Here is a 21,913-nt window from a genome sequence, read left to right as displayed (position 1 = left end):
CTTGCAACTTAATAAATCCCCCCTTTTAAAAGCTGTTCTGTTTCTGGTATATTGCATTCCAGCAGCTAGTAAACTAGAAAACCCCCTACTATTTATTTATTTTTTATCCATATTTGTTTACTCATCTGTTATTAGTCTGTTTTCTTAAAGAAGAGTTTTTAAAAGGTTTTCTTAAACATCCAAGTACTCTGTTTCAAAGACAAAGATTTTGCATCAGAGGAATATCCTTTTTAATGTTTCTGGTGGGCTTATCTTCCTTTATTTCAGAAGACAGGTCATCTCACTTTTAAGGGAAAACTCTTACAAAGGATTTGTTTTCTTATCTTGTAAAATGAGTTGCTAAAATAGTTTAACATATTACATAGGAGGTGTTTAGGAAATACTACAGTGGCTAAAGGACATTTCGTTAGCTATATTGGTAAGGGTAAAATGTTATCCATATATTGAGATTGTATAAAGTTCCTAAGGACTTGAAGATGTTTTCACAGTCCATTTTCTATCCTGATACCAATCTGTTTGATGTTAGATAAAGTATGATGTTGTTAGTCATGGTTTTAGTTATTCTTAGATAAAGGCTACAGATCATGGATAGAGCCAAATTTACTTGTCAGTCACACTGCTTTGCTGTAAAACTTCTCTAAATGTATATGTGGTCAGCTATAGGCCAGAACTTTATCTACAAAAAGGAGAGGTTTTTAAAGAGGGGCAGAGCAAATATATAAATTATATTTCTATCCATTAATAAACATAACTCTGGTAAATGTGCAAAGGTGAAACAAGGCAAAACCTCTGTTATGGTTTTTCAGTATAAGACAATTGTTAAATATTTTATTTCTGAAGTGGCTTCATTTAAAAATGTGTATCAGAAAATTAAGGCTTAAATTGTAAGCTGTTACAGAAGTCACACTTACTTTTGAGTTTTAACTGTTATTTCTAAATTCTAAGATGCTTTGTCCTTTGTATAACCTTGTAGTTCCCTGGAATTTAAGAATCTGTATGACACCTAGGACTCAAAAATAGAATTCTCCAGGTCTGAGTGTCAGCATTGCTCAAAACAGCAACTGTTAAAGAGACTGAGACAGAAATCAGACTTCAACTAAAGATGTGAATGAAGCTGTCTGGTTAGGACAGGGATGACTGAACACAGGGTAAAAGATAAAACTGTTTATATTTTGGGACTTTTACTTTTGTGTGAGACCAAAAAAAAAATGCTTATTTTGTCCAAAATTTGAATTCCCTGTGGCATACCACCTAGTTTGAGCTGTCTGGTCAGCTTATGTAAAAAATGTAATTCAGCTTAATTTGACAGAGAACATAGGATATGGAATACAATCGTAATATTTTGTAAGGGTATAATGCATTATACCCTGATGCTTTTCAGAGTATTTTGAGCAGAAAATGAGGGTGTACTTGCGAAGTCCCTTGAGGAATTGGAGAAAAAATAAAATTATTAAACTTCTTCACCTAGGGAATTCCTGAAATTCTCTTAAGCAAAAAGGGCACCAAATTTAATGAGAAAGCCATAGATCTTGAAGCTTACCCTTATGAAACTTAGTTCTAAAATGGCAAAGTTGAGACTACCTATAACTAACACCTAAGAGTCATCCCCAGTGAACCACTTTTGTTGCTCAAATGTGCTCTCTCTCTCTCTAAGCTGGACTCTGACCTCCCCCATCCATGGAACATGACTTCCAATGGTGTAAGTCTCCCTGGCAACATGGGACATAATTCTCAGGGATAAGCTTGGCCCTGACAATGTGGAGCATGATTGCCAGAGATGAGCCTGGCCCTGACATTATGGGATTGGTTGACCAAAAGAGGGAAAAGAAATAGAGTTTAAATGGCTAAGAGATTTCAAATCAAATCAAGAGGTCATTCTGGAGGATACCCTTTGCAAGTTTCTGCCAAATATTGCAAACTGCCACAATATTCAAGCTCCAACAAATGGTGTTCATGAAAACCCTCAAGAATACCCTGGGCTTTATGAAAATTTTACTTAAATGTGTTTTTTAGAGACTTAAAGCCTCCAGACTGTTTCTGTGCCAGATGAGCCCTGAAAGCCAGAAACACTGGTCTTTCCAAAAACAGCAATCAGTTCTGTCCCTCTGCCCAATAATGTAAATGCCCCTTTTCAGTGTACAGAATTTAGCAGAGTCATCATCTGGAAACCCCTCAAGGGTAAAAGAATTATCGAATGAGAGGGAGGAATTGTAAATGAGAAGTTAAGGTTTAAGGTATGATTATGACTAGTAAATCATTATATAAATCTTCATTTTTCTTCCTTTCTGATAGATTAATTAGAGAAAAATACCTGAAATTTCTGAACTATTATTCAGCTGCCCTAGTATATGATAATGCTTGTAACAGCTTTTATCTTGTACTTCTGTGATTATAAGAGCTGTCACTCCATTTATCCAGTCTCTGTCTCAAAGTAACTTGTAATAGCAAAAACCCTAGTGTTAATAGAAGAACTTGTCAGCCATTAATTGGTTTCAGCTTCATTTTGTTCCTTTATATTTGTAAAGTGTTCTTGCTTACATTTACTACTGCAAAGGTTATTCTAGCCTAATCTCACCCTTATTTGTACTTACTATTGTATTTTTTATTCTAACCTGATATCAGCCTTATGTAACTTACTATTGTAATGGCTGTTCTAGCCTATTCTCAGCCCTGTGTATACTTACTATTCTAATGATAAAACTTCATCTCCCCTTGCTTTAATCCATATAAGCCTTGAGGCCTCTAGAATCTGAGAGATAGATTTTTGGGCTGCTGGGCCATCTATTATCCTGCCTCCAGCCTGGAAATAAACTCTTTCCCTTTTGGAAACCCCAATGTCTCAGAAATTATTCATTTGTGACATTGGCGGAGAAACACTGCCTTTGTTTTGTATCGCCTTTGCCCTGTCAGTCAGAAGATGTACACAGTTTTTTAGTTCAGCTTCACAGATGAACAAAGGCCCTCTCTCCAGCAGCCCTTGCACACCATTCACATTGGGGATATTCCTTACTAATGAGGGTCAGTTGCTGCCTTTACCAATGCCCATTTCTCAGCCTATTATTTAAGCCCTCGTCCTCTTCCTGATTCTTTGTTTTAATGAACTGGCAATACCTTCTTATACTACCAGAATATTTGTATGAATATTTGTAATTAAGTGTTATTTCAATTTATCGAAGCTAAAGACCATTCATCCCATCTCTTCTCTCTGAAGTAAACTAACACCCTCCTACAAATTCCCCCCCAAACTTAATCAGTCTTCTACTTCATCCTCTTTATAGAGTTGCTTTCTTATAAACACCTTAAACTCCCTTACCACTCTTTCTTTTCTCTGGAGAAATTCCATCAATGGATGGCCCCCTCCATTTGCCCTATATTTGCATGATTTCACCACACAGCTGCAGCCTGCTGGAAAAAATATCAAAAAGTGCCACAATCATACAACCATAAATTCAAAATTATCTCCCTTCCAAATGGGCAATAAACATTGTCCAACAATCATTAAATTCATGTTTCTCTAGTAAATTATTTCCTCAGAAATCCCAGTACCTATAGTGAATCTTCTATATACTCTTCTAACCTTTACTCTCACTTCTTTATCTCATAATCTTGCATAATAACTCATTGAGAAGGTGGACCTTTCAGGCAAGAGCTGAATTACATGTACACCACCCCCCAGGAAATATGCACAGGGATTTGTCTTCCACATCTTCCCATGCCCCATTGTATTAGAAAATATGTCTTCTTGATATTGAAAGCCAAATGCTAAATGAAACATTTAGATTGCACCCTGTTTCATTTTGAAAGAATTTGCAGTCCAGGTTACATCTTTCCAAATCTTCAAATATCACCTCTTCATAGTATGCTATGATCATTTCTTCATACTATACTAACATGTTCATTTTATCAACCTAGTAGGGAACTGGCCATGCAGACTTTTGGTGTACTTAAGGAGCTAATGACTCACCATGTCCACACATACAAGTTGATAATGGGGAGCAGTAGCTGATCTGCTGAAGCACAGAAGCTTGCTAATGGGACCAACATCATTGTGGCCATGCCAGGTTGACTCATGGACCATATGTAGAATACCCCAGGGTTTATGTATGAAAACCTACAGTGTCTGGTTATTGATGAGGCTGATCATAACTTAGATGTTGGGTTTGAAGAGGAATTAAAGTGAATTATTAAAATTCTGCCAATATGCAGACAGACAGCGCTCTTTTCTGCCATGTAAATGTGAAAAGCTGAAGACCTGGCAAGAATTTCTCTGAAAAAGCAGCCACTGTATGTTGGTGTTGATGATAATAAAAGTAATGCAACAGTGGATGATTTTGAGCAGGGATATGCTGTTTGTCCCTCTGAAAAGAGATTCCTTCTTTACATTCCTTAAGAAGAATCAAAAAGGAAAAAAAGCTCTTTCTCCGCCGGCGGTGCTCCCGCTGCCAGCCAGCCAGCCCTCCTCTCCCTCTTTCTCCGCCGGCAGCGCTCCCGCCACCATCCAGCCAGCCCTCCTCTCCCTCTTTCTCCGCCGGCAGCGCTCCCGCCACCATCCAGCCAGCCCTCCTCTCCCTCTTTCTCCGCCGGCGGCGCTCCCGCTGCCAGCCAGCCAGCCCTCCTCTTCTCCCTTCTCCGCCGTCAGCGATCCCGCCGCCATCTCCCCCTCCTCTTCCCACTTCTGCTCTGGCGGCGCTCCCGCCGCCATCTTACCCTCCTCTTTCCCCTTCTGCTCCGGCGGCGCTCCATCCGCCATCTTATCCTTCCCTTTCTCCTCCTGCTATGGCAGCTCTCCAACCACCACCGTGCCCTCTTCTGCCTTCACAGCTCCTCCGCCACCGGCCTCGACAGCCTTGCCACCCTCACCTTTCCTCCTCCAGAACAGCTACTGGGGGCGTGGAGAAGATACAGAGCAGCTCCCGGAGCCTGACGGACATCAAAGGGACGGCGTACCCCATCCTGGAACGGCTGACTGTCTGGGAGAACCAGCTCCGGTGAGATCGCCGAGGGGCGCGGGCTTTCCCAGGCGGGACGGCAAGCGGCCGGAGTCCCTCCCTTCCTCGTTCCCAGGCCAGCTGGCAGAATTGGGCAGGAGGTCCCCTCGGGCCGCGGTGGCTGGCGCCCCCACCACGCGAGACCCCCAGACCAACTGAGAGAGTTGGGTCGGAAATCCCCAGACCGTGGAGAAATGTGACCGAGGGGGTCCCTTCCAAACACGTGACTCCCCGGTCTGGCTGGGAACAGTGCACTCTCCCGGGCTGCGGTGGCTGGCGCCCTCCTGCCACGCTTGGCGCCCCGGGCTGACTAGGAAATTCGGTCGGGCGCTCTCCCGGGCTGCGGCGGCCGGCAAAACTCCCCGCGTTCGGACCCCCGGGCCGGCTGGCACTCTTCCAAGCCGCTTCAGCTGGCGAACCACCCCCACGGCGAGAGTTTTCCAAAGTTAAAGGACCCACAGCACCTTTTATTGGTGGAACCCGCAGACAAACGTGTGCCACGAGTGCCACCTACTGGGCAGGATAAGAAAAACAGAACCCAGAGATTTCACAGAAAAATCTTTCAACCTATTGGGTCCATCACCCAGGGAAATCTGACTAAATGCCCAGACGCCAGCAGAAGATAACGGATCACGCTCAGAAAACTGAAAATATGGCCCAGTCAAAGGAACAAACCAATAGTTCAAATGAGATACAGAAGCTGAAACAACCAATGCTGAATATACGAACAGAAATGGAAAACCTCTTCAAAAACGAAATTGATAAATTGAGGGAGGACATGAAGAAGACATGGGCTGAAAAAAAAGAAGAAACAGAAAAACTGAAAAAACAAATCACAGAGCTTATGGAAGTGAAGGATAAAGTAGAAAAGATGGAAAAAACAATGGATACCTACAATGATAGATTTAAAGAGACAGAAGATAGAATTAGTGATTTGGAGGATGGAACATCTGAATTCCAAAAAGAAACAGAAACTATCAGGAAAAGAATGGAAAAATTTGAACAGGGTATCAGGGAACTCAAGGACAATATGAACCACAGAAATATACGTGTTGTGGGTGTCCCAGAAGGAGAAGAGAAGGGAAAAGGAGGAGAAAAACTAATGGAAGAAATTTTCACTGAAAATTTCCCAACTCTTATGAAAGACCTAAAATTACAGATCCAAGAAGTGCAGCGCACCCCAAAGAGGTTAGACCCAAATAGGTGTTCTCCAAGACACTTACTAGTTAGAATGTCAGAGGTCAAAGAGAAAGAGAGGATCTTGAAAGCAGCAAGAGAAAAACAATCCATCACATACAAGGGAAACCCAATAAGACTATGTGTAGATTTCTCGGCAGAAACCATGGAAGCTAGAAGACAGTGGGATGATATATTTAAATTACTAAAAGAGAAAAACTGCCAACCAAGACCCCTATATCCAGCAAAATTGTCCTTCAAAAATGAGGGAGAAATTAAAACATTCTCAGACAAAAAGTCACTGAGAGAATTTGTGACCAAGAGACCAGCTCTGCAAGAAATACTAAAGGGAGCAGTAGAGTCAGATACAAAAAGACAGAAGAGAGAGGTATGGAGAAGAGTGTAGAAAGAAGGAAAATCTGATATGATATATATAATACAAAAGGCAAAATGTTAGAGGAAAATATTATCCAAACAGTAATAACACTAAATGTTAATGGGCTGAATTCCCCAATCAAAAGACATAGACTGGCAGAATGGATTAAAAAACAGGATCCTTCTATATGTTGTCTACAGGAAACACATCTTAGACACAACATAGGTTGAAAGTGAAAGGTTGGGAAAAGATATTTCATGCAAATAACAACCAGAAAAGAGCAGGAGTGGCTATACTAATATCCAACAAATTAGATTTCAAATGTAAAACAGTTAAAAGACACAAAGAAGGACACTATATACTAATAAAAGGAACAATTAAACAAGAAGACATAACAATCATAAATATTTATGCACCAAACCAGAATGCCCCAAAATACGTGAGGAATACACTGCAATCACTGAAAAGGGAAATAGACACTACTACCATAATAGTTGGAGACTTCAATTCACCACTCTCATCAATGGACAGAACATCTAGACAGAGGATCAATAAAGAAATAGAGAATCTGAATATTACTATAAATAAGCTAGACTTAACAGACATTTATAGGACATTACATCCCACAACAGCAGGATACACCTTTTTCTCAAGTGCTCATGGATCATTCTCAAAGATAGACCATATGCTGGGTCACAAAGCAAGTTTTAAAAAATTTAAAAAGATTGAAATCACACACAACACTTTCTCGGACCATAAAGGAATGAAGTTGGAAGTCAATAATAGGCGGAGTGCCAGAAAATTCACAAATACATGGAGGCTCAACAACACACTCTTAAACAACGAGTGGGTCAAAGAAGAAATTGCAAGAGAAATTAGTAAATACCTCGAGGCGAATGAAAATGAAAACACAACATATCAAAACTTATGGGACACAGCAAAGGCAGTGCTAAGAGGGAAATTTATTGCCCTAAATGCCTATATCAGAAAAGAAGAAAAGGCAAAAATGCAGGAATTAACTGTCCACTTGGAAGAACTGGAGAAAGAACAGCAAACTAACCCCAAAGCAAGCAAAAGGAAAGAAATAACAAAGATTAGAGCAGAAATAAGTGAAATTGAAAACATGAAAACAATAGAGAAAATCAATAAGACCAGAAGTTGGTTCTATGAGAAAATCAATAAGATTGATGGGCCCTTAGCAAGATTGACAAAAAGAAGAAGAGAGAGGATGCAAATAAATAAGATCAGAAATGGAAGAGGAGACATAACTACTGAACTCACAGAAATAAAGGAGGTAATAACAGGATACTATGAACAACTTTACGCTAATAAATACAACAATATAGATGAAATGGACGGGTTCCTGGAAAGACATGAACAACCAACTTTGACTCAAGAAGACATAGATGACCTCAACAAACCAATCACAAGTAAAGAAATTTAATTAGCCATTCAAAAGCTTCCTAAAAAGAAAAGTCCAGGACCAGACGGCTTCACATGTGAATTCTATCAAACATTCCAGAAAGAATTAGTACCAACTCTCCTCAAACTCTTCAAAAAAATCGAAGTGGAGGGAAAACTACCTAATTCATTTTACGAAGCCAACATCACCCTCATACCAAAACCAGGAAAAGATATTACAAAAAAAGAAAACTACAGACCAATCTCTCTAATGAATATAGATGCAAAAATCCTCAATAAAATTCTAGCAAATCGTATCCAACAACACATTAAAAGAATTATACATCATGACCAAGTAGGATTCATCCCAGGTATGCAAGGATGGTTCAACATAAGAAAATCAATTAATGTAATACACCATATCAACAAATCAAAGCAGAAAAATCACATGATCATCCCAATTGATGCAGAGAAGGCATTTGACAAGATTCAACATCCTTTCCTGTTGAAAACACTTCAAAAGATAGGAATACAAGGGAACTTCCTTAAAATGATAGAGGGAATATATGAAAAACCCACAGCTAATATCATCCTCAATAGGGAAAAATCGAAAACTTTCCCCCTAAGATCAGGAACAAGACAAGGATGTCCACTATCACCACTATTATTCAACATTCTGTTGGAGGTTCTAGCCAGAGCAATTAGACAAGAAAAAGAAATACAAGGCATCAAAATTGGAAAGGAAGAAGTAAAACTATCACTGTTTGCAGACGATATGATACTATACATCGAAAACCCAGAAAAATCCACAACAAAACTACTAGAGCTAATAAATGAGTACAGCAAAGTAGCAGGTTATAAGATCAACACTCAAGAATCTGTAGCATTTCTATACACTAGTAATGAACAAGCTGAGGGGGAAATCAAGAAATGAATCCCATTTACAATTGCAACTAAAAGAATAAAATACCTAGGAATAAATTTAACTAAAGAGACAAAAACCCTATACAAAGAAAACGACAAAAAACTGCTAAAAGAAATCACAGAAGAACTAAATAGATGGAAGGGCATACCGTGTTCATGGATTGGAAGACTAAATATAGTTAAGATGTCAATCCTACCTAAATTGATCTACAGATTCAATGCAATACCAATCAAAATCCCAACAACTTATTTTTCAGATATAGAAAAACCAATAAGCAAATTTATCTGGAAGGGCAGGGTGCCCCGAATTGCTAAAAACATCTTGAGGAAAAAAAACAAAGCTGGAGGTCTCACGCTGCCGGACTTTAAGGAATATTATGAAGCCACAGTGGTTAAAACAGCATGGTATTGGCATAAAGATAGATATATTGACCAATGGAATCAAATAGAGTGCTCAGATATAGACCCTCTCATCTATGAACATTTGATCTTTGATAAGGCAGTCAAGCCAACTCACCTGGGACAGAACAGTCTCTTCAATAAATGGTGCCTAGAGAACTGAATATCCATACGCAAAAGAATGAAAGAAGATCCATATCTCACACCCTATACAAAAGTTAACTCAAAATGGATCAAAGATCTAAACATTAGGTCTAAGACCATAAAACAGTTAGAGGAAAATGTAGGGAGATATCTTATGAAACTTACAATTGGAGGCGGTTTTATGGACCTTAAACCTAAAGCAAGAACACTGAAGAAGGAAAGAAAGAAATTGGACCTCCTCAAAATTAAACACTTTTGTTCATCAAAGAACTTCATCAAGAAAGTAGAAAGACAGCCTACACAATGGGAGACAATATTTGGAAACGACATATCAGATAAAGGTCTAGTATCCAGAATTTATAAAGAGATTGTTCAACTCAACAACATAAAGACAGCCAACTCAATTACAAAATGGGAAAAAGACTTGAACAGACACCTACCAGAAGAGGAAATCCAAATGGCCAAAAGGCACATGCAGAGATGCTCAATGTCCCTGGCCATTAGAGAAATGCAAATCAAAACCACAATGAGATATCATCTCACACCCACCAGAATGGCCATTATCAACGAAACAGAAAATGACAAGTGCTGGAGAGGATGAGGAGAAAGAGGCACACTTATCCACTGTTGGTGGGAATGTCAAATGGTGCAACCACTGTGGAAGGCAGTTTGGTGGTTCCTCAAAAAGCTGAATATAGAATTGCCATATGACTCAGCAATACCATTGCTGGGTATCTACTCAAAGGACTTAAGGGCAAAGATGCAAACGGACATTTGCACACCAATGTTTATAGCAGCATTATTTACAATTGCAAAGAGAGGGAAACAGCCAAAATGTCCATCAACAGAAGAATTGCTAAACAAACTGTGGTATATACATACGATGGAATATTATGCAGCTTTAAGACAGGATAAACTTATGAAGCATGTAATAACATGGATGGACCTAGAGAACATTATGCTGAGTGAGTCCAGCCAAAAACTAAAGGACAAATACTGTATGGTCCCACTGATGTGAACAGACATTCGAGATTAAACTTGGAATATGTCATTGGTAACGGAGTCCAGCAGGAGTTAGAAACAGGGTAAGATAATGGGTAATTGGAGCTGAAGGGATACAGACTGTGCAACAGGACTAGATACAAAAACTCAAAAATGGACAGCACAGTAATACCTAATTGTAAAGTAATCATGTTAAAACACTGAATGAAGCTGCATCTGAGCTATAGGTTTTTTTGTTTGTTTGTTTGTTTGTCTGTTTTTTTGTTTGTTTTACTATTATTATTACTTTTATTTCTTTTCTCTACACTAACATTCTATATCTTTTTCTGGTGTATTGCTAGTTCTTCTAAACCGATGCCAATGTACTAAGAAACGATGATCATGCATCTATGTGATGATGTTAAGAATTACTGATTTCATATGTAGAATGGTATGATTTCTAAACGTTGGGTTGATTTCTTTTTTTTTTTTCCGTTAATAAAAATAATAATAATAAAAAAGAAAAAAAAATAAAAAGAAAATGATGGTGTTCTTTTCATCCTTTAAGTCTGTGAACTATCACCACAAGTTGCTGAACTACATTGATTTGCTGTCTTGGTCATTCATGGAAGGCAGAAGCAAAATAAGTGGATAACCACCCTCTTCCAGCTCTGCAATGCAGATTAAGGGATAATGTTCTGTATAGACATAGCAGCTTGAGGGCTGGAAATTCCTGAAGTTGACTGGATTGTTCAGTATGACACTCCAGATGACTCTAAAGGATATATTCATCATGGGGGTAGAACAGCCAGAGGCTTAAACGGAAGAGGACACACTTTACTTATTTTATGCCTAGAAGAATTGGGTTTCCTTCATTACTTGAACCAACCCAGGGTTCCATTAAGTGAATTTGAGTTTTCCAGGTCTAAGATTTCTGACATTCAGGCTCAGCTTGAGAAATTGATTGGAAAGAACTATTTCCTTCATAAGTCAGCCCAGGAAGCATATGAGTCATACATTCCAGCATATGATTCCCATTCTCTGAAGCAAAAATCTATAATGTTAATAATTTAAATTTGCTTCAAGTTGCTCTTTCATTCATTTTCAAGGTGCCTCCTTTTGTTGATCTGAATGTGAACAGCAATGAAGGCAAACAGAGAAAGAAAGGAGGAGGTGGTAGATTTGGTTACCAGAAAGCCAAGAAAATTGAGAAGTCCAAAATCTTTAAAAATATTAGCATCTGATAGCAGGCAGTTCTGTCACTGAAGATACACCTTCCTTTCATTGTGAATAACTTTGTACTGAAATGGATTTTTTTCCCTTGCTCTAACAAAAGAACTTATTTCTATGATTGTGCTTTTAACTAATAAGAGTATTGATTAATTTTTTTGTATGCTGTATGGTGGGGGTCACATTTCATTCTTATTCCACATGACTATCCCATTACTGAAGCACCATTTGTTGAATTTATTTTTTGGTGGTGGGGCGGTGGGGGGGTGGACAGGGAAGTGCATGGGCCAGGAATTGAACCCATGTCTCTCACATGGTAGGTGAGAATTCTACCACTGAACTACATTTGTGCCCTTGATTAACTTTTTATTTCCAGCAAATCTCTCTTTTATTTTGGGGGTAGAAAACCATTCAGTTTTCCTTGATTGCCCAAAGGCAAAGCAAGGGATATTTTGGTCTTTATTGTCATGATACAATATTTTAATTTATAATTTTCCCTGCAAATTTGTCATTTTTACTAGAAATCTTCCTGTGCCTTTCTTTCCTGGTGCCTAAAAGTCTTGATTTATTTTTTGGGTTTGGTTGTTTCTTGGATTTCCACAGCAGTCTTGATCCTGGAAATGCTGCAGGATTAAAAAGCAGAGAGCTTTGCAAAATAACTTGGAAATACTTGAGGTTAAAGGTGGTATCAATTTTTCTATACTTCTGCTATTTGAATAAAGCATTCCCTGCAATCTTTACATTTGGGGAGGAAATCTGGGTTTTTTGAGCCTCAGTTATACCCATATAGATGTAATCTACTGTTCTACATTTGGTAACTTTGCAAAGACCCTTTTTTTAAAAAAAAAAGATTGGGACACTCATTCAAATGTGTTAATTTCAAGGTGGTTTCGATTTTGATACTTCTTTTGACTTTGCAGAGTACTTAAACAGCAAGACCACATATAAGCAAACTCACAACAAGATCACCAAATATTCATTGCTCAGTGAACATTCATGATAGTGTCTTTGTAAGAAAAATTACCTCTTCCAGAATCCATGAAACAAAAATAGATTGTCAATGAAAGTTGAAAATGAGGGAAAGTCAGAGAAAACAACAAAGCCAGTGGTTTATTGTGGGTTTTCTATTGTGGAAGCACTTGATTTCTTATGAGTTTTATGTAGTGTGGTAGTTCTGTTTGAAAGTGATTCAAACCAGAGTTGCTAACATTGTTTGCTGTTGTGCCAGGAAATGTTCATGGAATCCTATGAAACATAAGTACACAGAGAACGTCAAATGTAGGGTAAACAGCCTTATAAGTAGTGTTCCAACAGGAAAAGAAGTGAGCTAGGTTCTGCCACTGGACTTGTCCACTGGCCCCTGGCTGGCCTTGTCCTCCTGGGGATCACACATGAGCTGCTGGACTCTGAATGCCTGGCATTTAATAACTTTCTCTCCAGTAGCTTCTTATGTTTGTTTCAGAAATAATCAAGTTTTAAAAAATATCCAAAAGACTTCTGGGAAGATGGCCAAATAGAGTAGGTCGAGTTTGGCCCTGCTCCACAGAAAAATTAGAGAAGGGATTGGAGGGTGACTGAGATGGCAATTCAGGAGTGCAACTGACATAGGGCAGCCCTATTGCAGAGGCCAAGGAACTGAGAAGCAGAAGGCTGGAGCCTGGCATGGAGGAACAGAGCTCGTGCGAGTGCATGGATGGGCCTAGGAAGTGAGCCAGGCTGCATTCCTTAAATGTGTTACCCTCACCAGTGCAGCCCCATGAACAGCAATTCACTGGACACCCCATGCACTCAAACTCCATCAGCCATTCCCATTCCCCACACTCCAAGCGCCCCAGCCTATTTACCAGCCCCCAGCATGCATACCCATCCCACACCCCCACCCCAAGTACAGCCTAATGCATCTCTCCTGTGCCCCTCCCAAGCACTACCACCCCTCCCTGTTCCCTGCAGGCTGTTCCCATGCATAAAGGCAATAGGTACTAACCTCCACACCAAGATTACTCCTGCACCCCACCCATAGTGTCACACATGCTCATCACCCCACCCTACTCCTGAACTCTGAGCATCAGTTTACAGCACTTCTAGGCCCCCAATCATGTCCTTCAGCTCTGGGAACATCAGTTTATTGCAGCCCTAGTACTACACATGGGCACAGCCCTCAGTCACAATTCCCACCTCTGAGAAAATGCTGACCTGCACAGCCAGGTCACATCTGCCCCCAACAAATGAATGCACAGTACTGACCTGCTGCCACAGTTCTATACATGCACACAAAGGGTCTTGTATCTTAGACCAGCACACACCAGGTTTATGCCCCCCAGACTGACCCACACAGCGACATCTTCCCTGGCCACTGAATGCCCACATTCACAAGCACTTGCTTAATATCCCCAAACTGCACCTATAACTGCCCTGAAATGAATCACTTCATTGTTGTGCCCCATCCTGTACACTGCTTCCTGCTGCACACACATCCCACAAACACAAGGTCTTAGACTACTGAAATAAATCAATTCTCAAAGTAAATCAATCAAGATTTACATGTGATGGAAATAACAGAAGATCACCAAGCATATCACAATGCAGACAGATAAAGCCCTGCCTAAAAGACCAAATTGAAACACCAGAGGAGAAACAGACATTTGAACAACTAATCAAAGATGTTCATATAATTCTAATTTATAAAATAGGTGGGATGGCAAATGACATAAAGGAGATAAAGAAGACAGTAGAAGAGCATAAAGAGGAATTTGAAAGAATAAACAGAAAAATAGCAGATATCACAGAGATTAAAGACTCTGTTGACCAAGTAAAAAACATACTAGAGGCACACAACACCAGATATGATGAGACAGAAGAAAGAATAAGTGAAACAGAGGACAGAAAGAATTAACTGACTTCAAAGACTCAAAACAGGAAATGGCAAGAAAGATGGAAAAATTTGAATTGGGTGTCAGGGAAATGATAGACAAAATAAAGAGCACAAATATAAGGATCACTGGTGTCCCAGAAGGAGAAGAGAGGGGTAAAGGGCCAGGAAGACTAATTGAGGATATAATGGGGGAAAACTTCCCAACCCTTATAAAAGACATAAATACACAAGTCAAAGAAGTCCAATGAACTCCAAACAGAATAAATCCAAATAGGCCTTCCCCATGGCACATACTAATCAATCTGTCAAATGTTGAAGAGAAGCAGAAAATCCTGAAAGCGGCAAGAGAAAAACAATCTATTGCTTTTCTACATATAATAATCTACAAAGGAGACACATAAGACTGATTTCAGACTACACAACTATCACCATGGAGGCAAGAAAGCAGTGGTATGATATATTTAAGATCCTGAAAGAGAAAGACTTCCAGCCAAGAATTCTGTACCCAGCCAAATTGTTCTTCAAAACTGAAGGAGAAATTAAAGTTTTGCAGGCAAACAAGTCCTGAAGAATTTTTCAACAAGTGACCAGCTCTATAAGAAATACTAAAAGGACTTCTGCCAGCTGAAAAGAAAAGATGGGAGAGGGAGGACTGGAGGAGGGCACAGAATTGAAGAGTACCAGTAAGGGTAATTAAAAGGATAAAAGAAAAAGAAGGAAAAGAATACATAGATCCGACAAATAAAATTAAAAAGATAAGATGGTAGACTTAAGAAAGGCATTTTCAGTAATAATTTTGAATGTTAATCAATTAAATTTACCAATTAAAAGATACAGATTGGCAGAATGGATTAAGAAATATAATCCAGCTATATGCTGCTTACAAGAGACTCATCTTAGACACAAGGAAACAAATAGATTGAAAGTGAAAGGATGGAAAAAGATTTTCCAAACAAGTTGTAACCAAAACAAAGCAAGAGTAGCTATGCTAATATTGGACAAAATAGACTTTAAATGTAAAGACTTTATAAGGGACAAAGAAAGACATAACATACTAATTAAAGGGTCAATTCACCAAGAAGATATAACAATCATAAATGCTTATGTTCCCAATCAAGAAGCTCAAAAGAACATGAGAAAAACATTGGAAAAACTGAAGGGAGTGACAGATGTTTCAACAATAATAGTAGGAGACTTCAATACACCACCCTCCTCTATGGAAAGAACAACCAGACAGAAGATCAACAAGGAAATAGAGAAGATAAATGACTTGATAAATGAATTTGACCTAACAGACATATGTAGGTCATTGCACCCCAAAATACAAGTATATATATTCTTCTCTAGTGCTCGTGGAACATTTCCCAGGATACATCATATGCTGGGGAACAAAACAGGTCTTTATAACCTGAAAAACATTGAAATTATTTAAAGCACTTTCTCTGATCACAATGGAATGAAGCTGGATATCAATAACCACCAAAGAATGAGAACTTTCACAAATACATGGAGATTAAATAACACTTTTAAACAAGCAGTGGGTCAAAGAAGTTGCTAGAGAAATCAGTAGCTATCTGAGAGTGAATGAAAATGAGAATACACCTCATCAGAACATATGGGATTTGCAAAGTCTGTGCTGAGATGGAAATTTATTGCCCTAAATGCCTATATTTAAAAACAAGAAAGAGCAAAAATCGAGGACTCAACAGTACACCTGGAGGAACATGAGAAAGAACAGCAAACTAACTTCAAAACAAAGAATAGAAGAGAAGTAATGAAGATTAAAGCAGAGATAAACGAATGGGAGAACAAAAGAATCAGTAGAAAGAATCAATAAAACCATAAGTTGATTCTTTGAGGAAATCAATAAAATCAATGGGCCACTAGCAAGACTGACAAAGAAAAAAAGAGAGAAGATGCAAGTCAACAAAATCAGAAACGAGAAGGGGTGTATAACCACAGATCCTGAAGAAATAAAAGAAATCATAAGGGGATACTATGAACAACTATATGCCAACAAACTAGACAACTTAAATGAAATAGACAAATTCCTGGAAACACACAAACAAACTAAACTGACCCAGGAAGAAATAGAAGATCTCAACAAACCAGTCACAAGTAAAGAAATTCAATCAATCATCAAAAATCTTCAAACAAAGAAAAGCCCAGGGCCAGATGGCTTCACAGCGGAATTTTATCAAACATTCCAAAAAAGAACTAACAGCAATCCTGCTCATACTTTACAAAAAAAAAATGAGGAAAAAAGAACTCTACCAAAAGAGTTCTATTTTATGAAACTAGCATCATCTTAATACCAAAACCAGGTAAACGTGCTATAAGAAAGAAAAACTACAGGCCAATCTCTCTAATGAACATAGATGCAAAAATTCACAACAAAATATTAGCAAATCAAATCCAACATCGAATTCATTAAAAGGATTGCATACCAAGACCAAGTGGGCTTTATACCAGGAATACAAGGATGGTTCAACACAAGAAAATCAATTAATATAGTACAGCACATTAACAAATTGAAAGGGAAAAATCACATGATCATCTTGACTGATGCTGAAAAAGCATTCAACAAAATTCAACATCCTTTTCTGATAAAAACACTCTGAAAGATAGGAATCAAAGGTAACTACCTCAATATAATAAAGGGAATATATGAAAAACAGCCAGCCAATATCATACTCAATGGAGAGAGACTGAAAGCTTTCCCCCTAAGATCAGGAATGAGACAAGGATGCCCACTGTCACCACTATTATTCAACATTGTGCTAGAAGTACTAGCTAGAGCAATCAGGCAGGACAAAGAAATAAAAGGCATCCAAATTGGAAAGGAAGAAGTAAAACTTCTTATTATTTGCAGATGACATGAAACTATGCTTGGAAGATCCTGAGAAATCTACAGCGAAGTTACTTGAGCTAATAAACAAATTCATCAAGGTGGTGGGATATAAAATTAATGTGCATTCACAAGCAATGACCTAGCTGATAAGTCAGTTAAGGAAAAAACTGCATTCAAAATAGCAACTAAAAGAATCAAGTACTTAGGAATCAACTTAACTAAGGACATAAAGGACTTGTACACAGAAAACTACACAACATTGCTAAAAGAAATCCAAGGATGTCTAAATAGGTGGAAAAGCATTCCCTGCTCATGGACAGAAAGGCAAAATATAGTTAAGATGTCAATTCTACCCAAATTGATTTACAGATTCAATGCAGTACCAGTCAAAAAATTCCAACAACCTACTTTGAAGACCTGGAAAAGCTAATTACCAAATTCATCTGTAAGGGAAAGAGACCCCAATTAGCTAAAAACATCCTTAAAAAGAAGAACCAAGTCAGAGAATTAACACTCCCTGACTTTAAAACCCATTATAAAGCCACAGTTGTCAAAACAGCACGATACTGGTACAAAGATAGAAGCATTGACCAATGGAACCAAATCAAGAGTGCAAAAAGAGACCACCAAATCTATGGTCAATTGATTTTTGAAAAGGCCCCTAAATGCTCTGAACTGGGACAAAATAGTCTTTTCAATAATTGGGCATGGAAAAACTGCATATCAATAGCCAAAAGAGTGAAAGAGGACCTCTATCTTACACCCTACACAAAAATTAACTCAGAATGGATCAAACACCTAAATATAAGAACTAGCACCATAAAGCCTTGAGAAGAAAATGTAGAGAAACATCTTCAAGACCTAGTAATAGGAGGTAGTTTCCTAAACTTTACACCCAAAGCAAAAACAACAAAAGAAAAAATAGATAAATGGGAATGCCTCAAAATCAAATGCTACTGCACTTCAAAAGACTTTCTTAAAAAACTGAAGAAGTGGCCAACTCAATGGGAGAAAATATTTGGAAATCATAAATCAGACAAAGGTTTGATTTCCTATATATACAAAGAAATCATACATCTCTGTAACAAAAGAATAAACAGCCCAATTTTGAAATGGGCTAAAGATATGAATAGACATTTTTCTGAAGAGCAAATACAGATAGCTCAAAAGCACATGAAGAGGTGCTCATCTTCATTGGCGATAAGGGAAATGCAGATCAAGATTACAATGAGATTCCACCTCACAACTGTAAAGATAGTTGCTATTAAAACAACAGGAAACTATAAATGTTGGAAGGGATGTGGAGAAACTGGGACACTTAGGCACTACTGGTGGGAACATTTAATGGTGTAGCCACTATGGGAGACTGTTTGGCAGTTCTGTAGGAAACTAAATATCAAGTTACCCTATGGCCCAGCAATAACACTACTTGGTATATACCCAAAAGAGCTGAAAGCAATGACACAAACAAACATTTTCACACCAATGTTTATGGCAGCATTATTCACAATCACCAAAAGATGGAAACAAACCAAATTCCCATCAACAGATGATCAACAAAATGTGGTATATACATACAATAGAATATTATGCAGCAGTAAGACAAAATGATGTCCTGAAGCACATGACAAGATGAATGAGCCTTGAGAATATAATGTTGAGTGAAACAAGCAAGACACAAAAGGGTAGATACTGTATGAGTCCACTTTTATGACCAGCATAATGGTATAATCAGAGGCTTGTAATACAGAATATAGGGGACTTAGAGATACATCGAAGCTAGAGATGGGAGAATGGTTAGCTAAGGAGGCTGAACTCCATGTAAGGGAACAGATAGATGTGAAGGTGGTTCTCTAGTGGGCCTATAAGTAATATTACCATATTGAAGATTAACAAAATTGAAAGGGGTTGTATAGACCTATGTGTCCCATTGACTAACACTAGAAATATGAGTGACTTCTTGCAAGAATTACTTCAAAGATATGAGTCATGTATAAACAGTGTTTAAGTCCAGCATACAAAGGTAAAACTGCTATTGCATGCTATGAGCTATGTTCAAAAGGAAACCATCGGCACTACCACAGCAACAGCAGAGTAAATAATGGGGGGAGGAACAAGAGTTAAGAGGAGGTTTAGATTTCTTATTTGGCAAGGGTGTGTTAATTGGTTTTCTTTCTCTTAGGAATAATGAAATTATCTAAAATTGAGAATGTTAATGGAATGTGAACTTTGGGAACTATACATGATGCCTGATGAATGCAGGTGGCTGAAGGAAGCACTGACTGAGAAGTAGATTGGTGAACGATGGTGTATACTTATGAACAATGGTTCATAGGTATATTCGTGCTGCTACAAAAAGGAACAAAATTGTGAGGCATTGGTGGACCAGGGCGGCTCAGCAGGCAGAGTTCTTGCATGCCATGCCAGAGACCCGGGTTCAATTCCTGGTGCCTGTCCATGAAAAAAATAAATAATTTAAAATAGTGAGGTATGCAGTGATGTGAATGAACATGTGGGACATTTGGTGAGGCAAAATAAGCCAGAAACAAAAGAACAACAATGATATGGTCACCTTTAGAAAATACTTCTAAGAAAACAGGGTCCTAGATTGTAAGCTTTTATAGCAGACACATTAAGTCTAGAGTGGTGATTATTATTTATGGATTTTGAGAGGCTGTTTATACATACACACACACATATAAAACCTGATACATAGAGATAAGAATGAAGCCAATCAGGTTGGGGTTAAAGTAATTCAGAACACAGGGGTAAGGAAGACTGCGTCTATATTTTTGAACCACAACATATTTGAGACTAAAGGAAGAAAGTTTTATTTGGTCTGGAACTGAAATTTCTGTGGCACATAATCTAACTTAACCAATCTGCATAGCTCATTTGGACAATTGAAACTCAAGAAGCCCAGAATAAGAAAGAGATCCTTTAATCCTGGGTAGATTATTGTAATTCTTGAATACATTCTATATTATATTAAGCAGATAATCAAAAAGAATGGCAAAGTCCCTTGAGGGATAGGAGAAAGAACATGGAAACATTAAACCTTACCACAGGGAATCCCCTGATACTATGTCAAACTTTAATGACACCCAAACAATAGACCATGCCCTCAATCCTTAGGTTTACTCTTGTGAAGCTTATGCAGGTATTGGAGAAGCTTAGACTACCTATTGGTATGCCAAAGAGTTGCTTCTGGAGGACCTCTTTTGTTGCTCAGATGTGGCCTCTCTCTCTCTAAGCCCAACTCTGCAAGTGAAACCACTGCCCTCCCCCCTGCATGGGATATGACATCCAGTAGTGAAATTCTCCCTGGAGACGTGGGAGATGACTCCCAGGGATAAACCCAGCTCTGGCACCATGGGGTCAACAATTCTATTCTGACAAAAAGGGGGAAAATAAGTGGAACTAATAAAGTATCAATGGCAGAGAGAGTTCAAATAGAGTTGAGAGGCTACTCTAGAGGTTGCTCTTATGTAGGCCTTACTACTTATCATAACATGCCAAACCTCAATCAAGAACATTCCAGCCAATCCTAAAGAACACCTAGGGAAATATATAAGATCTCACAAGGGTTCCTCGTACTAGAGTAACTTTCCAGAAACCTACAACATCCAGGTGGGTCCCAGTCCAGATACATCTTGAAACCTAGAGGACCCAGCCTCTCCAGAACATCAGATTGTTCCATCTCCCTACACCCCATATTAGTGACAGACCCTTCCAATACGAAAACTTTAGAATGATCACAGCTCAAACACCCTTAAGTGAGGGACAGAAAGATCAAAGGTGATGGAGTTACACAGTGAGGATAGGATTTAACAAATGAATCTGAATGCTGAATCATTAAATTGATATCTCTTTCAGTCTCTAATATCTTAAGCAGCTAGAAGTTTTTTGTTTTTTTTGTTTTTTTTTCTTGGGCAGGCATTGGAAAACGAACCTGGGTCTCCGGAATGGCAGGCGAGGACTCTGCCTCCTGAGCTACCATGGCCTGCATGGCAGCTAGAAGTAAAAACCTAAAATTATGGAATTGTAACCCATGTAAAACTCTGAAATATGTTCTTTAACTAATTATGGTACTGTGCTTTGAAATTTATTGCTTTTTGTGTATATGTTATTTTTCACACAAAAAAGAAAGATAAAAAGTCGATTGTGATGATAAAAAAAAAATATTTAAGCCCTCTAGCCTCCTCTATTCTGGAGCAGCCAGAAGGAAAAATCTGAGAAGATCATATGGTAGCCTATGACAAACTCTGGGATCTATCTTGTAACTATTTGTTAAAGAGTGCTTTGAAAAGTATTGCTTTTTTATTTCTTTGCTTTGTATATATGTTATACAGTACAATAAAAACAGTTACAAATAAAAAATTAAAAAATAAACAAAAGCAAAAGGACAAATATTTAATCACTGAACAGAACTCAATAATGTTGATATTTAGGTTATCTAATTGTCCAGTTTTTTCTAGGCAAACTGATACTTTTAAACTTTTTTTATTACCAAAAATGAAGCTATCCTCTACCCATTACTTAGCAATAACCAGCGTATTTCATAACTTGTT

General features: G+C 38.4%; 1 long non-coding RNA gene and 1 pseudogene across 2 annotated transcripts in view; one reads left to right on the top strand and one right to left on the bottom strand.

Moving 5' to 3' along the window:
* Positions 1–21,913, bottom strand: part of LOC143646879 (uncharacterized) — a 115,744-nt gene that overhangs the window by 41,388 nt on the left and 52,443 nt on the right. The window lies entirely within an intron of this gene.
* On the top strand, positions 1,695–11,655 carry LOC143646325 (ATP-dependent RNA helicase DDX18-like; annotated as a pseudogene).

This window comes from Tamandua tetradactyla, chromosome 9, assembly GCF_023851605.1.
Source record: "Tamandua tetradactyla isolate mTamTet1 chromosome 9, mTamTet1.pri, whole genome shotgun sequence".
Taxonomy (NCBI): Eukaryota; Metazoa; Chordata; class Mammalia; order Pilosa; family Myrmecophagidae; genus Tamandua; species Tamandua tetradactyla.
Note: the sequence above shows the minus strand (reverse complement) of the source record. Positions and strands in the feature narration are given on the sequence as shown.